The sequence below is a fragment of the Dipteris shenzhenensis genome, chromosome 29, assembly GCF_047967505.1.
Source record: "Dipteris shenzhenensis isolate YYH24624 ecotype China chromosome 29, Dip_SZ_1.0, whole genome shotgun sequence".
Taxonomy (NCBI): Eukaryota; Viridiplantae; Streptophyta; class Polypodiopsida; order Gleicheniales; family Dipteridaceae; genus Dipteris; species Dipteris shenzhenensis.
In genome coordinates, this window is record NC_141624.1 from 31,023,050 (window position 1) to 31,044,637 (window position 21,588).

A 21,588-nucleotide genomic window follows, 5' to 3' on the forward strand; every position below is an offset into this window, starting at 1 on the left:
AAAATGTTTTACACTCAAGATAGCATGCTGAATTAAGTGCAAAATCATCTTGAGCATCCAATACACATGTAGGCCTCTTTTCTCCAACGTCTTCTTAATGACAACTATCTCTGTTACCATTAAACTATGTGTGTATTTGATGCCCTAAATGCTTTCTCACTCAAGATAGCATGCGCACAACATAGTGCACTCGATACTCAAATTCCAATGCAAAACTTGTAGGCATCAATCAAATGTATATTAACCATAGTGAACAATGGTTATGAGAGCCTATGAAGATAGCGGGTTGTGTAGATAAATAATGTGACAATTTGCTACCATAATGTGCATATAAATGAAGTTAGTAAGTATTGAGATGCAACTTTCACCATCATGAAGAAACAAACGAATTTTGTTATCTACATATCAATGCAAAAGGCCAAGTAAAAGATAAGAAACAACATGATGAATGCTTGCTTGATGTCCTGCAGAGTCCCATTAAGGAAGATGTTAATGTTATAAATATTGAATAAATTCATAAAATATTGCATATTTAATTCTTACTTGACAATGCAAAGTCCCATTAAGAAAGATGAAATATGATAATTACTGAATAAATCCAAAATATATTGCATATTTAACTCCATCATAAATTCTCAAGCAAGCTATTTTAAAATTTATCTTTAGAAGTTAAAATCTTAATAAATTCTTTACCCCTATTTTTGATGGACTTAAAAATGGAACTAAAAAGTGCACTTTTGTTACATTAATATAAAAGAAGTATCTACTAAGAAGATGATGTGTTCTATTAACTATTAGAAAGCTAATCTGTGAAATGTAGAGCAAGATTTATTTCTTCAATAGGTTGCATAGGTAGCTCTCCATTAAAACGGGAAAGCAAAGGAGTACTTATTATTATTACATTATTTGAAAGGTAAGTACTATGACTATTACAAAATTTTGTAAGTACACGACATTCTTTTAGATACTTCTAAACCTTCTTTCCATCAATTCAAAATTCAAATAAAGTGCGGGAAACTTCTTTTAAACTTTTGAAATTCAAAATTTGAAAGATAACAAGCTCAACATTCCAAATGCATGACATTCATTCACATTCTTCTAAACACTCCCATCACGTTCTTCTAGACATGTTCCTCTTTTCATCTCTCCCTCCCTTCAAAGTTCGCTTATTGTACTCTCCTCCTCTCCCTTGAAGTTGGCTTGCTTTATAACGTAAGTTTTCCTTCCATTTCTCTTTAGCCACTCTTTCCTTTCACAATCCTTTGTCTCACTCTTCTTATCCTTTGTTTGATTTTTCTATCCTTATGTCCTTGTCGTTTCGATCTTTCCCTTATGTTTTTGCCGTTTCAATCTCTCCCTTTCTAAATCTTATCATTTCTTTTGTTTTTCATTTTGTTTGCTTCTTTTCAATCTCTCTTTTTTGTTTCCTTTCCTTCCTTTCAATCTCTACTTTTCATTTCATTCTAATTCTAAGCATTTGTACTCTTTTTATAAAAAATTAAAAACAACAAAAACTACCCTTCTCTCTCATCATCTCCCCTCTCTCCATCACAAAAATTTTTAATTTTTTATTTTTAAAAAACCTTAGAGAAAATTCCTTTCCTCTTGGGAAGGTGGATTTTTATTTTTAAAAATCTTAGAGAAAGCTCCTCCTCTCTTGGGGAGGTGGAGCTTCAGCTCCCCTTGGGGTGCCCCTCCTCCATGGCACCTCTACAAAGGGAGGGGGGAGAGGAGGGGAGATGTCCCCCTGTTCCATGGAAGGCATGAGGTCCCCAGAAACCCTCCTCCAGGAGGGTCTCCCCTTATGTAGCATGGTGCGGCGGCCGTGGCCATGCCGAGGAGGAGCTCCCCTCTCCTACAACCTTCAAGGAGTTCCCTTCAAGGAGCTCTGTGAGCTTCCCTCTCCGTGGCCGTGGCAACGGCCATGCCATGGAGTGCCATGGAGGAAGGATCTCTTGAGCTCCCTCCCTCCATGGCACGGCTATGGAGGAGGGGCTCCCTTCCTCCTCTTGCTCCTACTCGAGGAGGAGGAGCCATCATCCTCTTCTGAACCTAATCCTTCATCTTTCCTCTCCTCCTTCCTTGTATTAAGTTCCATTTTGGTCCCTTCCCTTCCCTTTTCCTCTCATGCATGTTTAGAGAAAGCAAAATAAGAAGCTGTAAGAAGGTGAAAACTTTCTCACTTGGAATTTTGGAAGCTCTACAATCTTTTTTCCTTCAATTGGAAGATCCAAAATCTTCTTCTTCTTCCATTTCACCTCTTTCACCTCCAACAAGACCTCTAGATCTTCTAAGAAATGCTTATGAAGAAGGAGTCTTCTAAATATATAGTGAGAGTTTAACTAAACGTGAACTTTAAGCCTTGTTTAAATATAAACACTCTTTCCATATTCTCTCCTTTCACTCCAACACATACATATGTTGGGTAGTGGTATGGTCCACAAGGTCAAGAGTAATGTTGGTTCATCAGGGCTGGCGTAGACAGAGTCAAGAGTAGGGAAAATGCATTGTTGTTGCTTTGGGCTGGTGTTAACACTCTTGACCTTGATGCATCATGGCCATTGTCTCAACTTCTTGACATCAACATGAAAGCAAGTTGACAGGGTCAAGAGCAATGCTGGTGCATCAGAGCCGATGTAGATAGGGTCTCTAGTCTAGCATAGACATGGCTTCTATCATGAGCTATGAGTCACAATTGCATCAACTTTCCTCATGACCTATAGATACCTTTGTCATGGATGGAGATAAAATTTAAACTTCCACAAATAGATGAGGATCCAATACATGCTGGAATCATCTAGACATCACAAAAGACATGCTTGATGAGGAGATTAAAATATGTAGAAAGTATGATGGGTTGCTTCTTCTTTTCTTTTGATATGATAAAATTGCAATCCTTGTGTGTACATTGGGTTAATGGAGAATGTGCTCAATTTTATGCATTCATGCAAATCCACTCAAGCCAAAATTTCCATTTTTCTAGTGTTTTTGTTGGGGACATGATAGGAAGCCATTTTTCAAAAATTAGTAAAAAATGGAAATTTTTAGCGGTCTAAAAAAGAATATTCCATTTAGTTTTCATTTTTATGAAATATTTCTCACTTCATCTGCAATAGTACTCATAGACATCCATTGTTTTGTTGTGGTTGGACCAACGAACAATGAACATGAGAATGTGAAGTTTTGGGTTGCAAAAGTGGTGGACATGAGCATGGATGTCCAGGGGAGAGCTAGAACATTTACAGAGGTATGGTATGAGCCAAAGAGTAGGAAGGAGAACCATGATAACAATACAGTGTATACTAATAGAATGGAAAAGGAATGGTTCCCAAACCTTGAAGTAGTTTCAGAGCTTTCCATAGAGACAATCACATGGGGTATGATGTAGAAGAAAAAATAAAAATACCAATACCAATTATATCGCACACAATTACGAAGTTTTCAAAGATTCTTGCTAAGGAGGAAGTAGAAGGAGATAGCGCAAATGAAGAATGCCCATGACAACACCATAAAGCATCAATAAAGACTGGAGATGAGAGAGAGAGAGGGAGAGAGTTATTAAGATAGCTTTTTTAGTTTCACAATATTGATAGAATGTAGTACACTTTTGTATATTTTCTTTTGATTTTTGAAGTAAATTATGTAAATCCTGTTGAAACTTCAAAAATTTTCACATAAGTTTCAAATCTTGGCAAATGTTTCAAAGATTTTTTTAAATTAGGGCATACAAACGTTTGACACCAATATAAAAGTTTCACTTCTTAACAAAACTAACATGAAAAAATCATCCTTGGTAAGAGGATACCCAAGCCTCTCAATTACGTGTATCTCTTGGGTTGGTTGTTAAATCTATAGAATTGGGTTGCCTCCACAATGTTGTTTGAAATTGAGGAAGGTCGAGGATGCCTAACTTTTGAGTAGGTAGATGTGGCTTGAATTGGGGGATTTTTTTCTCTAACTCTTTTGTTAAAGGAAATCAATCCAAAGAATCTATTGCTAGGGTTCAAGATGCTAAGGAAAATTTGGTAAAATTTTGATCATTGAGTATTGGCACATTACAGATGGTTTAAAGCCAAAGTTGAGCTCGATAATGGGGAAGTAATCTATGTCTGATGATGCTTGGAAAAATTGTATTGATGGTGTTCTTACACCCATAAAGCCTCAGGTCTCCAAGCTTGATAGGGTTTAGCTTACTCAGGGTTTTACAATAATGGAACTTTGGGTGCATTATCCACCATGGAAAAAGATTTGCCCCCTACGATAAATTTACAGCAAAATTCTATCTCGCCCTTTGACATATGCTTAAGGATGAATCAATGAATATTGCTAGCTGGTCTATGGGCAGGTGTTTATTATCTAGAATTATCAATGCTATCTGGATCAAACTCTTCTCAGGGAGATAGAATCGTCTTCTAGGTTCTTTGAGATCCATCACAAAGTTAATCATTGCAAAGGCATTGGCAATCAAGATTCAAGGTATTTGCATCAGTTACTAGATGATGAGAGAATGGATTGTGACATATAGAGATATATTTTGAAATATCCTCAATGTCTGTATTGTGTTGGATTATGCTTGTCACACTAGTCAAAGGTTTATTCTCTTTAGTTTTGATTGGACAGAGCGTATGATCATATTTGCTAGGACTTTATTAGTGCAAGTGTTGGATCACATGGGATTTTTTTCCCAAAATGGTGAGGACTTTATCCAATAATGCTTGGATTGTTTAAAATCCCCCAAGGGTTTGGTTTGCCAAATATTAAGCTTAGAAATTTTTGCTTTTATGTGAAACAATTATTCAAATGCTAGGCCCCATTGGTAGAGGTTGGTAAATCTCTTGTGGAAAATGGGTTGGGAAAAATGTTGGTCGGTGAGCTCACCTGTGCTCATGGTTCCCCTTAAAGATGAAGTGGTTTGATTTGGTGGCTAGGTTGGTGGATGCCTCGAAGGCATGTGAAGGGATCATTTCTACATGGGCTGTCTAGGATTATGTGATGCTGCAGCTAGTCTTCTCGACAATATTTGGTGGGGATGGACAATAGCCAAGGATGGTACCCAGTTGCTTGCCTCGGTTCACCTACTAGGTCAATTTAGAGAAAGGGAGTGTGTTGTTGTGTCACTATGTGATTTAAAAGTTTTATTTTGGAAACTTTCATGGTAGTTAACAACGATTATAAACTTTCTAAAAAAGAAGTGGCTCTAGTTTTATTGATAGTGGGGACTTTCTCCAAGAGTGGCACTCGTTCGATGGTTGAAGCATCATGCAATATATCATCGAGCTGGTTCAAATCAAATAATAGTTATGTGATTGTCTTAAACTAGCATGGTTCAACAAAAACAAATAAAAATATATTTTGCAATAAAAATAAGCAACAATATATTATTATCGTTTAATTAGTGACTAGATGGGTGGTTGAAATTGCTATCTTCCCTAGTAGTTAAATGAATTTAGTTAGCTTGGACCCAATGTGATTGTCCAAAACTGGCTTGGACTTAATGTGATCATCCAATACTAGCCCGATGGTTCGAACAACAATATATAATTGAGCTAGTTAAGGTGATTGTCCTAAATTGTTTTGTTATTATCTACTTGATGACTAGCTCGATGGTTAAAATTGTTGTTTCCCATCATTTAAATTAGCTTATTAAAAGATTTTTCCCTAGTAGGACAAATTTATAGCTCAAAATTCTCTCTCACTATTTGACATATGCTTAAGGATGAATCACAGGTGTTCATTATCTAGAATTGTCAATACTATCTTGATCAAGCTCTTCTCAGGGAGACATAATCATCTTAACCGGGTGATCCGCGGTCCATCACAGTGACAATCATTGCAAAGGCATTGGCCATCCGAATTCAAGGTATTTGCATGCAGTTACTAGGATGATGGGAAGAATGGATTGTGAAAGGTAGATATATATTTGCAAAATATCATCAATGTCTCTACTGTGTTGGATTATGCTCGTCACACTGGTCAAAAATTTATTCTCGTTAGTTTTGATGAGACATAGCGTATGATCATATCTACCAGGACTTTATTAGTGCAAGTGTTGGATCACATGCGATTGTTTTTTCAAAATGGTGAGGACTTTATTCAGTAGCCTAAGTGTTGGAGCAATGAGTTGTTTTGATCTATGTAGGATGATAAGACAGGGGTTTCCCCTTCCACTGTCATCATTTTGTTGTTAGCTCCATTAGAGGCTTCCATCTTCTGGGCAGGGGAAGTATTCCTTTCTATGGGTCAATTGGCTAGGCAGTCTCGCATAACATGCTAACTTCGACCCAGCAACCAAGCTCCAGAATGTTTGTTCGATGTGGGTGTCATTTCCTAGGCTTCTCTTCATGCTCAGGCCGGTGGTGTAGGAGATTGCTAAAGATCTTGGCCAGGTCATATTCGCCCCCTCCCCTCGCTTGGTCGAGACGAATCCAATCCCGAGGGTGTGCATTTTGTGAGACATCTCGCAGAAGCCACCCGAGATTGTGCATCTCAATTCGGGGGACTTTGAACTTGTTCGAATCCGTTTTAGGTTCAACTCGTTCCCGAACGCCTATTTTGCTTGCAGGGAGATTGGTCACTTTGTGCGCTAGTGCTCGCACAAAGCTGCCATAGAGAAGAAGGTTGCTAGTCAGGTGGAAGGTCAAGGTAGCATGCAACTGGAAAGACCTCAGGTTTCGGTGCCTCAAACCACAAACAAAGGTGGCTCGAAGGCAGAGGTCCCACTGGAGACCCGGATCAAGGACAAGGCTCCGTAGAAGGCTCCCGCAAATGGAGGGGTCTCTCAACTTCAAAAAGCTCCCCCGTTGGGTGAATCATCCTCGGTCAACCAGATCTCGTTTCCACAGTGGCTCGGGCTCTCGGAGGAGGAGATACAAAGCTTTGCAAATAAGAAGAATGCTCAAAAGGAGAATGCTGCTGGTAAGGGCAATGGGAAGAAGGGGAAAGGAGGTAGACAGAACATGTTTGAAGTCTTGGGAAACTCCAATGTACCTGGTAAACATGCTGCTTAAAATCATGTCATGGAACATGCATGGACTTGGCCTCAGAGCCAAGAGATGGTTTCTCAGAGAAGATTCGGAATTGGAAGGTGAACATTGTGTGTGCTTGCAGGAGATCAAGTTAGGTGAGGAGGACGCTGCGTTCTTTGCTGCACTTTTCAAGGATTTTGGCATTTTTTATGCCTGCAAGAAGAAGGGAGGTGGGGGTACAACGATTCTCTGTAGAAAAGAGCTGCATGCTGTAAAGACCTTCTCTCACACAACAGGCTCAGTGGTAGGGATAAGAGATGAGATTGAAGGTGAGCCCCTCGCTGTGGTATCAATCTATGCCATTAGAGATGCTGGAAAGTGCAAACTTTTTTAGGATTGGATGAGCGAGATGGAGCTTGATGTGAGAGTCATGCTAGTTGGTGACTTTAACCACTCTGAGAGCATATCCGAAGCCTAGACAGTGATGGAGGAAAATCATGCAATGGTGGAGTCTCGCCAATTGAGGATGCTAGATAACCGGCCTATGTGGCTCCATAGAAGAGGTCCTGGTGTGCAATCGGCCCTTCTCAACCTGTGTTGGTTCAGTGGAGGTGCTTCTTGGGTCTACCCCCTTGGGAGGGCGAGGTCGACCGCTCCCAAACAGTTTTGGACCATATGCCCTGCATGATTGTTAGAAATGACCCAACAGAGGGTACACGCAGCGGAAATAATGCCCAGGAGCTCACACAGTGTGCGGTGTGGGTGTGGAATCACAAACTTCTTTACTTATGTGCATTCAATAGGTGTGCAGACTCATCAATAGACAATGAACCAAACTAGATAGAGAAACCACCATATAATATATTTCCGTCCACAACTATGGACACAATACAAAAGAGACAGATCCAAAGTCCCACCAATGGTGTGGTCCTCTGATCTTACCACAGAAGTCCTTCTCCTATCTGCTGGCTATCTCTAGACTAGAGTCCGCTAGACTAGAGTCCGCGTGCTCCACCTCGAGCGTAAGTAGACTTTCCGTCTAGGATGATCCTCTCCACCTTGCTGTCTGGGAACCAGCCTAGGTGGGCAGCTTCCTGGCTAAGTCTGCAGCCCTGCTAGCACCTCTCTATCCTCCTGAAAGGAGGTCCAGAGGGTGGCTACCTGCTGCTCCTTTCTGCTCTGGATCTGCTGCTGCAAGTGATGTTGAAATGAGACCTGAATGGCCCCCTTATATAGCCCTCAAGGGCCTGGCCAAAAAACCGACGCAGTCTGTACCAAAAACCGACTCAGTCTGTACAAAAAACCGACCCCACAGTTCCCCATTTATGGGACTGTGGGCTGCCCTTTTGGGGCACTCATTACAAGGGCCCTTGGCCCACCTTTCAAGGGCAGATGCCCTATAAATACAGGGTCCAGTCCCCCCCCAAAACTTACTGCAGACAGTGCGCCTCCTGCCTAGATCCATCGCAATCTGTCCCAGCCATGCTTCCGCACTTTTTTGGCCTTGTGTCCTGCCCTTAACAGTCCTAGATGTGCTGCCCACATGACAGCCATGATGCTGTCTATGTGGCAGCCCCTTTTCTGTTGGGTTCTGCCCTAGGTCTCCCTCCCCCATGCTCTCCTCATATGGGGGCTTACAGATGGGGAGGTGACCTTTCCAACAATGATATCATTTGTCGTGGGCAGCAATCCAATCCGAAAGGGGAAACAGGTATTCAAGCTAAACAATTCATTGCTTAACGAGGATAATTGTGGGTTGCTCGAGTCTGCCAAGAGGTAAGCAGCTGAAAGGACGCCAGATCCAATTGTGGCCTTTGACAAAGGCGTTGAAGCGGTGATCTGAGTTGCACGAAGGCTGGGCAAGACTGGAGCTAGGTGACTGAGGGAGGCAGACTCCCACACAAGGGAAAGACTGAGGACTCTACACTCAAAGGAGGATAGCAACGACCAAGACATGCTGGAGATGCAGCAATGCGAGGCAACTCTTAGGCAAGTGGAGCTTTAGAAGGCTGAAGGGCCAAGGATCCACTCCTCTTCCAGATGGCTGACACTTGGGGATGCCCCTTCTTCATTTTTATTCAAGATACTCAAGGCTGATTGAGCCAAAGACAATATCTGCATGATTTGAGATAAAAATGACCATGATCACTACGACATCAGCCTTTACATTAAGTCCTCCTTCGAGGCGATTTTGGGAGAAGCTCAAAGAGCAAGCTCGAAGCAAGGCAGTTGCTTCTTGACTGTGTTGACCAAAAATTATCTATAGATGAGATGTTGGCCCTTGGGCAGCCATTTACTGTTGAGGAGGCCAATGAGGTGCTTCTACACATGAAGAAGAATAAAGCCCTTGGCCCAAACGGTCTGTCTGTCGAGTTCTACCTGGCAATCTGGGGCACAGTCAGGGATTACTTTGTCAAGAACGCCAATTGTGTGTGGGGAAGGGAGTCTTTGTCTCCCAAAGTAAACAAAGGCCTCATCAGGCTTGTTCCTAAGTGCTATCCTTCTGAGAGGTTCAGAGATTGGAGACCTCTCTCTGTACTCAATGTATCATACAAGCTAATTGCTAAGATGGTAGTGGCAAGAATAGCCAACCTTGTCCCTAAGGTGGTCTCTAGTCAACAATATGGATTTGTGAAGGGGAGGCACATCCAAGACAATGTGTTAAATGTGATCTCAGCCTTGGAGCATGCCTTGAGTAGTGAGAAGGAAATTATCCTGCTGAACATCGACTTTGATAAGGCTTACGATCGTGTAGAATGGGGCTACATCATTGATGTGTTGCAAGCTATGGGTTTTGGAGACAAATTTCTTGTCATCATCAGAACCCTGATGTCAAATGCCTCAACTACTATGCTGATTAATGGCTCAGAGGTAGGCTCTTTTGCATTGAGGAGGTCCATTAGGCAGGGCCGCCCCCTGGCTCCCCCTGGCCCCACTACTTTTTGCCATAGTTACGAAACCGCTACTTGCCATGTTTAGGAGGCTAATAGCAGGGGGGTCACTTGATCCCATGAGAATCCCTGGGAGCAATGCACCGTTGTTTGCACAGTTGTTTGCGGATGACTCAAACTCCATTTGCAAGGTAGACCGAGAACAATTTCAAAGCTGGTGCTCGGCTGTTTGAGCTACACAATGAAGCCTCGGGCTCCATGATATACTGAGAGAAGTCAAAGGCCTTGTTTATTCCAAGGAGAGAGCCGTTGGATCGGATGAGGGCTACATGTATTCAATGGGTTCCCAGAGGCCAGGTGATCAGGCACCTTGGGGTCCCCATTGGGATTGGCATTTCCATTAGACAAAGGTTCATGTCCTAAATTCAAGGTAAAGATTGAAGCATGGTCCAAGGTTCCACTGAGTTTGCTAGGCAGATACACAGTGGTGAGGCACATCTTGGCCCCAGCTTCTTTTTACGTGCTGTCAGTGTGTGCTTTTTTTAAGACACATTTGATGTTGCTCGAAAAGGAACTGAGAGTCTTCATTTGGAAGAAGACAAAATGGAAGTGGCTTTTGTGCATCCTTTGCTCTCCAAAGAAGTTAGGTGGCTTTGGTATCTCTGACTTGAGGAGACGTTCAATCTCCTTCCTTATGAAGCTCTGGGTGCAGTTCTTGGATTCCAGTGAGCTGTGGGCAAGATTTCTTGAGGAGGCAATCTGCACTACCACCACTGTCAGGCACTTCCCAAAGATGGACATGTGGACCAAGGTCTTTTCTATTGCTCCACTTTGTCTAAAATCCAGCTTTCTTAATAGGTTAGTAGCTGCGTGGAAGGAGGGTATCACGCTGCTTAGCTGGAAAGGGATACCCGCGGGGGTCTCATATGTTTCCCTTCGATTATTACCATGGTGGCAAGCTGCGTGGATAGGTGGAGGGTATTTTGCAGTTGGGAATGAAGCACTGGCAGAGAGGATTGTAGCAAAGGGAGTTCTAACTTGGGAGGACCTCTAGGACCCTTGCTCGGCTGACTGGATGACCCCCCTATAGGTTGGGGCAAAGTACATGTTGTCCCAGGCTGAGATGGGCCTGGTGAGAGAGATCATGAGTAGGATTCCAGATGAATGGAACTCCAATCTACTTCCCTCGCTTGGCTCCATAGTAGCGGACGAGTGGGAATGGGGGCCGAGATTAGCCCTACACAAGCTTACCACAAAGATAATGGATTGGCTCCTTGCACATAAGGAGGACTGGTTCCAAGCTCAATGACAGATGGGGTTAAGAATGGATTTGGAGCACACTTGGAGGGGCAGAGTAGCTTGTGCTTGGAAAGCTACCCCCTACAGTAAGGTGAATTTTTTCCTATGGAGAGTAGTTGGTGGACATTTCCCAGTTGGCAGCCATGTCCCTTGGTTGCAGGTGGATGATAGATGTAAGATATGCCGTTCTTCTGCTGAAACCATTACGCATCTATTCTGGGGGTGCTCGTGGGTGCGAAATTTTTGGAGCCTCATTCGGCTGCACTGTGCTAAGACTCTGGGCTTGGAATTCACTTGGAGTTCATCTCCAAGGGTGCTGCTATTTTGGTGTTGATCTAGGGTTGGATAGATCTCAATTATGAAATATTATTAGATACGCGACACTCATAAGATTTGGGTTGCCCGTTATGAGGCCTCGGTTAATAGAAATGTTGTATTCTCTCTATCTTGTAAACAGGCAATAATGGAAGTAGCTATCCAGGCTAGATGGCTAGTGGTCAGTTGGCCTGATGAGGCTGTTCGAGCTCATCTGCAGAGCATCTTGTATGAAACGTCTTTTGCTGGTTACTGAGTAATATATGAGTAAACCTCTTTCAATTAAAAAAAGTTAGCCTCCTTTTTGTATTTTGCTCTACATTTGGGTATCATAACTTCTCTTATATTACCTACAGCTACTAATCTCAGACCTGCCACGTGCTTAAGGCTGGAGGCTTGGGAAGAAGAGGAGGGAGCCTCGCGGGAGGTCAGGGGGTGAAGGAGGAGGTTCGGTGGAGGGGGAAGGAGGTTTGGGAAGAGAGGAGGGATACTGAGACCACGTGGTGACGCACGAGATGGCAGAGTTGGCGCAGAGGAGCAAAGGGGCCACATGGCAGTAGCTGGCATGGCAACGGTCTGACATGGCAAAATCTGACACACACACCCCCTGAGAGAGAGAGAGAGAGAGAGAGAGAGAGAGAGACATAATCTATTATATATAATATATTACTTAATATTTAATAAAATATTATTTTAAGTTATAATATATATATATTGTGAAATGCTGCGATCTGAAGAGAATCCGTTCATCCCCGCCACAGGAGACGGATTGCATGTTAAAAGGTATGAATCGGTCACAACTGTTAGTGCCACGTAATAGTGACATGTCATACCCCTTCACACCTGCCCCTTCAGGTGAAAACCCGAACAAACGGTTTTATACGACATACGTGAGCACAAGTAACAGATCCATTTGAGAGCCGCTGGAGCTGATAGGTGTAGCGACGAAGCTGCTTGAGAACTGTATAGGGACCTAGTCAATTATGCATGAAGCTTTCTGTAAGGCCTAACAGGATAGTAGACTGAGACCAAATCGCCGTCATTATACGTGACATCTGTGCGTCCTTTGTTGTAGTTACATTGCTGACGAGTTTGGGCGATTTGGAGGTTCCGCAATAGTGATGATCTGAGTATTGGTTGAACTTGCTGAAGGTGTTGGTACCAATCATTTGCATCATGGAATTTTGGTGGTATAGCCAGATCTGGGAGCTGAGGAGGAAATTGCGGATCTCTTCCATAGAGGGCTTTAAAGGGGCTGATTCAAGTGGAGGCTTGTACTGTTGTCCTGTATGCATGCAATATGTATGGTAGAATCTGGTCCCAGTTGTCGTGGGTTGGGTTGATGTAGACACGAATCATCTGCTTGAAAGTTTTGTTGAGGCGCTCTGTTAATCCAATTGTTTGGTGATGATGTGGACTTGAGAAAGACAATGTTACACCCAAGCATTTGGCAAGAACCGCCATGACTTGAGATTTGAAACTGGAACCTTGATCGGACAAAATAGTTGCAGGACAGGCGTGTCGATGAGGAACTTGGCAATTGTATTTGCAGGGCCAATGATATCCCACGCAACCAGCTCAAACGGTTTTGAAACTTGAATACTTTGAAGGAAACCCAGAGGTTTGGAGTGTGAAGGTTTAGTGGCTTGACACACAGGGCAGGCTCGAAGGAAAGCAGTGATGTAAGGTCTCATTTGGGGCCAGTAATATTATGTGCGAATGACGTCTAAAATTTTATGAACACCTAAATGTCCGAAAAGTGGATGTGAATGAAAATAGTCTGTGATATGAAAGCGGACGGACTGTGGAACGAAAAGATGAGGTTCATGATGTGGTGAAAGGAAAAACAAAAGGTTATTCTTGATTTGAGAACGTGTGTGATCAGGATGAAACTTGGGACTGCGGATTCGCGAGACAATCTGGCTGACTTCAGTATCGGATTGTTGTATAGCTGGAAAGGTAGACAAGTCAATTGGTTTGACAGTAGAAGGGATTTGAAAATGGGGAAGTTGAGAATCGGGTGTACTAGATAAACGGAGATTTAGATCCAGGGGATGTATTTGTTGGACTTGTTGAACTTCGTGGCTGCGGGACAGAGCATCAGCGATGACATTATTTTTACCTGATGTATATTGTAATTTGAAACAATAATCCTGGAGAGCAAGGATCCAACGCATCAACCTTCCCGGAGGATGTTTCTTTTTTAGTAGTGGAATGAGAGGACGATGGTCAATCTGAACAGTGACATCAGTACCATGTAAATAAGGGTGAAGCTTGAAAAATGACCAAACAATAGCAAGTAGTTCTTTTTCTATAGTCAAGTAGTTTTGTTCTGCAGAAGTGAGTGCTCTGCTAATGAAAGCAATTGGACGAAGTTCACCTTTGTTTTCTTAGAGTAGAACAGCTCCCAAACCTTCATTAGATGCGTCTGTTCGTAACAAGAAAGGTTTCTGGAAATCAGGGTATTTGAGAATAGCGGTGGTGGATAGAAGTAGTTCCCATATGAGTTTGTCACATGGGTTTCCTTTGACTCCCACGTTATTAATTTTCCCATGTTCCATTCCAACATGGGAATCCCTATTGAAAAGGGAAATTTTAAAAACCCTTGTGTTAAAACTCAATATTCTCACATGGGAGTTGTTATGCAACCATGAATCTCACATTATCCCATATGGGAATATCCAACGTTCATATCGTCTTAAGGGAAATCAAAATTCCCATATGAGAATTACATATTGCTATACTCCCACATTATTAATTTTCCCTTTTTCTATTCCCACATGGGAATCTCTTTCCACATTATGCCATACAATATTCCTACATGGGAATCTCTTTCCACATTATGCCATACGGGAAACTTAAACTCCCATATGTGAATATCCAATTTTCATATCATCTCAATAAATTCCCATGTGAGAATTAGAAATTACAAAATTAATAGTTTTCCGACATCATTAATTTTTTCCTTGTTCTATTCCCACATTAAAAATCAAAATTTAGAAAACATTCTCACATGGGAGTTTTCATGCAGTCATGATTCGCATATGGGAATCTTAATCTCCCATATGGGAGTATTCAATGTTCATATCATGTTAAGGGAAATCAGAAGTCCCATATGAGAATTAGATCCAAATGGATTTTTCTCTTCACTCACCCATTCTCATGTGTAAAGATTCCACAAATATCCTCGATCCAATCTTGTGTGAAAATTGTAGCTTTTCTCACTTGAGTATCCTCCGTAGCAAGATCCATAAAATGTAAATACGATCTTACAATGTTAAAATGTAAATACGATCTTACAATGTACGCTATGCTGTATGCAAAACAATGAAGCCATATACCAACTGAACCCTTATACCAATCCAGACTTAGTTCCTGTTAATGGCGCTAGTTTTTATCCTAAGCAATACCGGGCAAACTCTTAAATGTTCATGTTAACTCATGACACTAATTTCAATAGCATATTTTTAACATCAGTGCCAATAAACCGATGGCTTGCAGCTTACTGAAAATCGATCAAATAAACCAAAGCACTATCACAACGAAACACTGTTAGTAAAAGTAACACCTTACTGGAAAACAAACCAGCTATTATTTCAAAAAACTATGTTGAAGAGTCCTGATTTACTAAATCCCATCAATTTAAGGCATCCTCAGCAAAATCAAGGAGGTAGCAGAGGCCACGCAATAAATCTGTTGTGTTGTCCATTTGTGGAGGTAGTAGGAACCCAAAACATCTGCTCAAAAGGCATTATGGTGACCAAAATACTAGATACACCAAACTAATTCAAGTCCTACTTAGAAATTTGAAAACAACAATGCAGAACCCACAAAAGGTCCTGCATCTCCCTAGCAATACATGCCTGGAAGAACCCCAGACTTTGCAACACAATAGAATGATGACGCACCATTACACAATGCTGCTTTACCATCCACAAGGTGCATTATATGTTAAATTGAAAATATTCCTCTCCATATGCTGGGTCCATGTGGATTTCAACTCAAAAGCTAGTAGCTGCACTGAAGGCCACTTTAAAATATGAATCGTTTACAATGAGTATCATTGACAAAGCCCTCAACAGTTCCTGCTGCCATCAGACAGACTTCTGAATGCAAGCAGAAAATTTTAAGACAAGCCAAGATATTACAGCCAAGCTCCTCGCTTTCAACTGCAGTGTGCATCCTCCGATGGACCCCTGCCTAGATCGAGCTTGATTTTCAAATCGGGTGGCTGCAAATGTGGTCAAGTCAGATATCCACCCAGCTCAATGCATTAGCTAGAACTGACAACAATGAGAATCAAGACAACTCACTTCAGGTTTAGAGTTAGTATCTGCAAGCTGCAGCTTTATATCCCTTGCAATGGCAAAAAATGTCTCCTCAACACTTTTGTTTGTTTTGGCACCCTACCCCCCAAAAGAAGTAGTGGACAAATGACAAAATTAATACTGACAGCTGATGCAACTAAAACGACATATTACCATAAAACAGCATCTGCCTTTAAAATTTCCATCCACAAGACGTTCAGCTATTTCCAGCTTACAAGAGAGCCCACTCACAGTTTCCAAAAACTTGATTCCAAACTCATCTGCACGTGCTTGACCAAGTGACGTGGGCACAGCCTGTCAAACCAAGAAACTGACAAGGAAAGACTCTGGCCTATGAATATCTAAACAAGACTTAATAAGAGAAGTGTCTAAAGCATTCCTTATATCCCATGTCACGTGCCATATGAAAATCTTTCCAATCTAAATTGGACTTAAATAGAGAACTGTATGAATCAAGATCTCCTAAAGAGAAAACCTACCCTCTTGCTCTCATCCATATCTGCCTTGCTACTGATCAAAACTTTGTTTACATTGTCAGAAGCATTCTATTCAATTTCTTGCAGTTTCGAATATCTTGAATTGTAGACGTTAAGTACAAAAAAACCAGCACCCAGAAACCATACAAACGTTTACAATAAGTAATGGAAGGATACTATGAAAGGATGATACATCCGTCACATCGTATACAAGAAGGATTCCCATGGCTCCTTGATGATATGCTAGAAAAGAAAATGATTTGCTAAGCAATAAAACCATCACGGCTCCTGTAAATGAACAAGGTAATCTGTAGTCTCTTCAATTTCCTACCTGTGGTAATAGTCTAAAATCGTTCTTGGCCAATAGTATCCCAAATTTGCAGTTAATATATTTCCCATCAAGCTCAACCGTTCTTATTTTGAAGTCTATTCTGAAATGTGACAAATGATGAATTAGACTCTCGATCCATGCGCATATTAAGTAGATCAAATGATTGTCTTGTTTTACCCTATGGTAGTGATGAAGCCTGTCGTGAAAGAATCATCCGAAAAGCATGGCAGAAGACAACTCTTCCCAACACCTGCCACGAACGTACACATTTCACCACACATGCAATGCACAAAATCATGAAGCATTCCTTATGCCCCATGTCACTTGCCATGTCAAAACTTTGTTTACATTGTCAGAAGCATTCTATTCAATTTCTTGCAGTTTCGGATACCTTGAAATTCAGACATTAGATGTATGTCATCAATGAAGTACATCCATGAAAGACTCCATCTGGAAACAATTTGTTATTTCCTTATCAGCCTGCTTTAGCTCTGTGTGGAGAAAAAATCTGTTTGAACAATACGATCGCTATCTGGATTTCCTGAAGACATGGAGGGCACAACCTTTGGAGTATATGATCAAGAAAACATCGGACAGATTACCTATGAAGTAATGAATCACATCCGTTGTACTACTGGATTTGAGTCATTTGCCGAATCTTTTCCACCAATGTCATTCAGCTCAGGAGGTAGTAAAAGATAGGCATGCAGCATCAAATAAATATCACAACATCCTTGACAAGCACCCGCGATAATGTCAAAGGCATGACCGTACAACAAATAGCAAAGCAGCTCATAGCCATGTTCTCCAAACACATGCGGTTTTGAGTGAGCAAGGGAATGATAAGACCTCTACAGCAATAGAAATTCCAAAACAAGACACACCCTTCTTGGGATACAATAAAAAGGCCACATACCTGCAATTCCTCTATAATGCTACTCTTTGTAGTTCCCAAAGAAAAAAATTCAAAAAGGTTGATGATCTTGTGCCTACACAAAATAAATTCAGAAGTTAGTAACAAATCCTGAAAATCCACAATATTGCAAAATAAATACAGTTTCACTTACCAATTCATTGTTCACTTGTTGCCATTTTGTTGGAGTGACATTATCCTCATTATGATTCTGCATAGTAATTGTCTCTACAACTTTGAAATTATGTAATAAAGTCAAGCAGCAATTCCAATGCAGCCATTCATCACTTTCACTTTCAACTGTCCATAAATTCAAAGCCCTCGTACGACAGCATAGCCATGCAAGCTGAACCTTTTTACTTTCCACATGAACTTTCCGAATACAAGCTTCCTGGAATTGATCTGTCCTCCTCCTTGCCAAGACAAGATCTCCAACCTCCAACCATGGAGGGGCACAACCTGGCAGTCCTGGCTGCAGCAATCGACTACGGATATTGTGATCTTTTAACTCATAAGCTATAAACCCACCTTCTCCTTTGTTGCACAATAAGAAGAACTTATGTGTGATGGTACCGATATGTCTAATACCACTAAAGACATTTGACCCTTCTAGGACACTCATTCCCGTGATTGCATCTATATGCACATTGTCTCCATTTTGCTCAAAGAAACTTGCAGAGAAAAAAATAGACATCTCATGCTTAAACTCATGTGCAAAAATTGTTTTTATTCTGCCTTTCCACAGCATCATTTGCGTACATCAACAAATGACATATTCCCCAACGCTGTACTTCTCTCCTTTGTAAAATATTTTAGTATAGGGTACTACAGGTCTGGGAAAATGCATTTCATCACTCTCCATACATCTGCCACTTTCCTGATAACATTGCATTACAATCCTTGCTTCCTCATCATTCAACATGCGAGTCTTGGATTTTTTATCTCTTATCGAAATTCCTTTCTCATTTGCCAAGCTCTTACAAGGACAAGACGGTAGTTTGTCACGACTTGACCAGTACTCCCTTGCAGATTCTAGAGATGATGTTACCAGAATGCATGCCTTGTGCCAATGTGCACAATCAAAGGGATTCCTTGCTATGTTCATACATCCTTCCGATAAGACCAATAGACCATGAATAAGAGAGAAGCATCGTTGAGGCGGCATCAATCCATCCTTATCAATCTCTAGTTGAAGCAAGACACGTGTCAACAACAATCTACATTGATATTGTGCGTGGGTCATTTCATTGAATCTATTATTTGTAGGTATGCTCAAAAAACCTGAGACGCTTCTCTCAAATACGTAGCACCAAAAAACATCATGATTTCCGTGACGCATAATATCATCTAACATTTTTGCAAAACCTATGAGCATAAATCCATTGATCAAATTAGTCTCCACTTTAACTACATGGCAACATTACAATTAGAAATATCATGATTTCCGCTGCAAGCCAAATATTATTTAATATTTCTGCAAAACCTATGAACATAAATCCATTGATCAAATTAGTCTCCACTTTGACTACATGACAACATTACAATTAGAAACATGTTGAACATGAATCATACCTGCCACATATTCTAAAGGGGAAGAATTAGGGCCATAGTGTTCCTCTGTTAAAATGCGTCATGCCAATAAAATGTTTCGGACTACCTCCATGTCCTCAATAGACCAACCTTTTTCTCTGCTGTAATTATAGAAGATGTGTGCTATATCCACGACCAACATCCCAATATCAATATCTTCCCTAGGGATTTCTTCCACCACATTCATGATGATGTGTGGAAGACACCATTGCACTAGCTTTTGATATTCTTCAGCTTTGAAAGAGCTATAGTATTTGCTTGGTTGACTTGGCCACCGTCCTTCATGTAATAAACTCTTTGGAATAGCTATTTTCACCTCCAAGGCAGCTGCATCAATGCCCTTTAACATTCGATTCGATGCCCTGCTGAAAAATCCCTTGATATACTTTTTGAAAACATTTAATGGAAGTACATGCATAACATCAAAAACAAGATCTCTTGACAAGTCAAATCCATACATGTGATAAAACTGCGAGAGTATGGATTCACCCGACAAGCTAGCATTCCTTAGGATAACCTTTGCATCCTCCTTTGTGGTTGCCCTTCTAGAAATTCTTATGCTTTTATACATATCATCAACACTTCTCTTTTGTGGTGGATATCGCCCTTGTAATCTATTCATGTCATACATGTATCGGCCTACTCTTCTAGGTCCTTCTGAGTAAGATGCATAGGTTTGTCACGTCTACAAAAACTTTGACCTCCATTCATTACACATCCTATTTTACATTGAGCTGGATGATCTCTAGTCCACAGCATGAGCATTGTTCGTAGCAAAACTTTGCCATTATTACTAACCGGTAATCCTTCACAGATATGATCAAAAGGAACAGCATAATTCACCTCAAAACCATCTATAAATGATGACTCTAGCTCTAGTGCAAGAGGTGTCAAAAAAGATCCAAGGACATCTCCATACTTCTTCTCGATTTCAATTTGAGAAAAGGGCAAAAACAAAACAGGTAATGCACCGATGCATGATTGTTTGCCTCCATTCAAGAACACAACAGAGACAGTTGCACTCTCTTTTTGAGTAGTTGTTGCAGCTTGAAAACCATCCCAATGACATATTATGGCTAGGTTTCTAGGATCTCCCTCAAATATCATAATTTGGAATATTAATAGCAAAACACTTGTATGATGAGACATATAGACTGTTTTTTTTAATAGTTTAAAGATTCATCACCTGAATCATAACCTTCTTTGCTTGACCTTTGCTCTACACTTGGAACATGAAAAAACATATTGGTCACCTGCAACTTCATATTTTTTGCCCTTCTACTTGTACTTAGCTCCTCCTAAGCCTTCGTAGCTCTTTTTCAGCTTGCCTTAAGCCTTCATGCTGACCTTATAGTTTATAGTTCTCTCCTTGACCGCCTCGACTTTGTTTTGATTGCTCTAGCCCTCCTTGTCACTTTAGGTGTGGCTTCTTCATTTCTTCTTCTTTGGAATCTCACATCTTATCTTCTTGTCAACTTGCTTGCTCCTTCTTGTCCTTGGTTGATCGCCATCTGCTTCAGATTGGTTGTCTTAGCTACTTCCTTCTTTTTTCCTAGTGTGCTCCTATAAGCCATTAGGTTGACTCAAACTTTTTTATAAGCTGATGCTCTCAGGTCCTCCTTTTGACAATCTTACGTTCTTCTTGCTAGCTTTGCATGGCAACATGCCTCCTCTGTGTAGAATTTTCTATAATTTATTCTTATACTACACTTTGGCTACTCTACCAGTTCATTCATGCTATTGGAAAAACCTACATGATTATTCTCTAGTTGTATCACTAGAAATTAAATTATTAAACTCATTCACAGACAATCATCGGGATGGTTTAGGAAACCATTGACCTACATTGTATCAGGCATGTGTATGATGTACTTGTCCCACTCCTTGGGTCCCATTTGCTTTTCATAGATGTTCTTCTTATTTGGAGAAACTCTTGTATTGTCATGCCAAAAAGTTGTCACTCAATCATTAACTTTTGTCTCTCCTTTTCTTGCATTCTGGTTGAAGCCCAAATACTTCTTGGATAGGGATGATCCTGCATTGCTTTTGCTCTGCATCCAACCGTTGGAGCCATGTTGGTCCTTTTGATTGACAACATCTTCAACATTGTGTGCCCAAGCCACTTCTCCTTTTTTTTAGAGGATACCAACATAGGCAACGTCACCCTCTTTGCAGCTACTAGTAGTAGCTGATCTAACCTGTGCACCCCTTTCACTTTTTGTAGGCCATTTCTTAGGTTAGAGAGCATCATCTCTTGGGTGTGCATCTCTTGAGGTATTGAGAGGGGTGTCACTCTATGAATTTTAGGATGCAAGCTAAAGCTTGTGAAGACTCAAGGCTGGTATTCACCTAAATGGCCAAATGTTACTGCCTCAAATGCTCCCACCAAATGGTGAGACCACAGCTCGTGTTCTTTGTCTGAATGGTAATGATCAAATGTGTGCATCTGCAATAGCCTCCTCCTGCTACTTTGTAAGGAT

General features: G+C 41.1%; 2 pseudogenes across 1 annotated transcript; both read right to left on the bottom strand.

Annotated features, from left to right (window-relative positions):
• Positions 1 to 15,094: 15,094 nt before the first annotated feature.
• Positions 15,095 to 17,579, bottom strand: LOC147882698 (ras-related protein RABE1c-like; annotated as a pseudogene). The gene is made up of 10 exons (XR_015543853.1): positions 17,522 to 17,579; positions 17,208 to 17,338; positions 16,997 to 17,055; positions 16,783 to 16,855; positions 16,606 to 16,705; positions 16,417 to 16,517; positions 16,278 to 16,343; positions 16,030 to 16,092; positions 15,784 to 15,876; positions 15,095 to 15,701 (listed from the first exon to the last, which is right to left on the bottom strand). The product of XR_015543853.1 is annotated as a ras-related protein RABE1c-like (transcript).
• Positions 17,580 to 19,148: 1,569 nt separating this feature from the next.
• LOC147882699 (uncharacterized) lies at positions 19,149 to 20,215 on the bottom strand (annotated as a pseudogene).
• Positions 20,216 to 21,588: the final 1,373 nt, after the last annotated feature.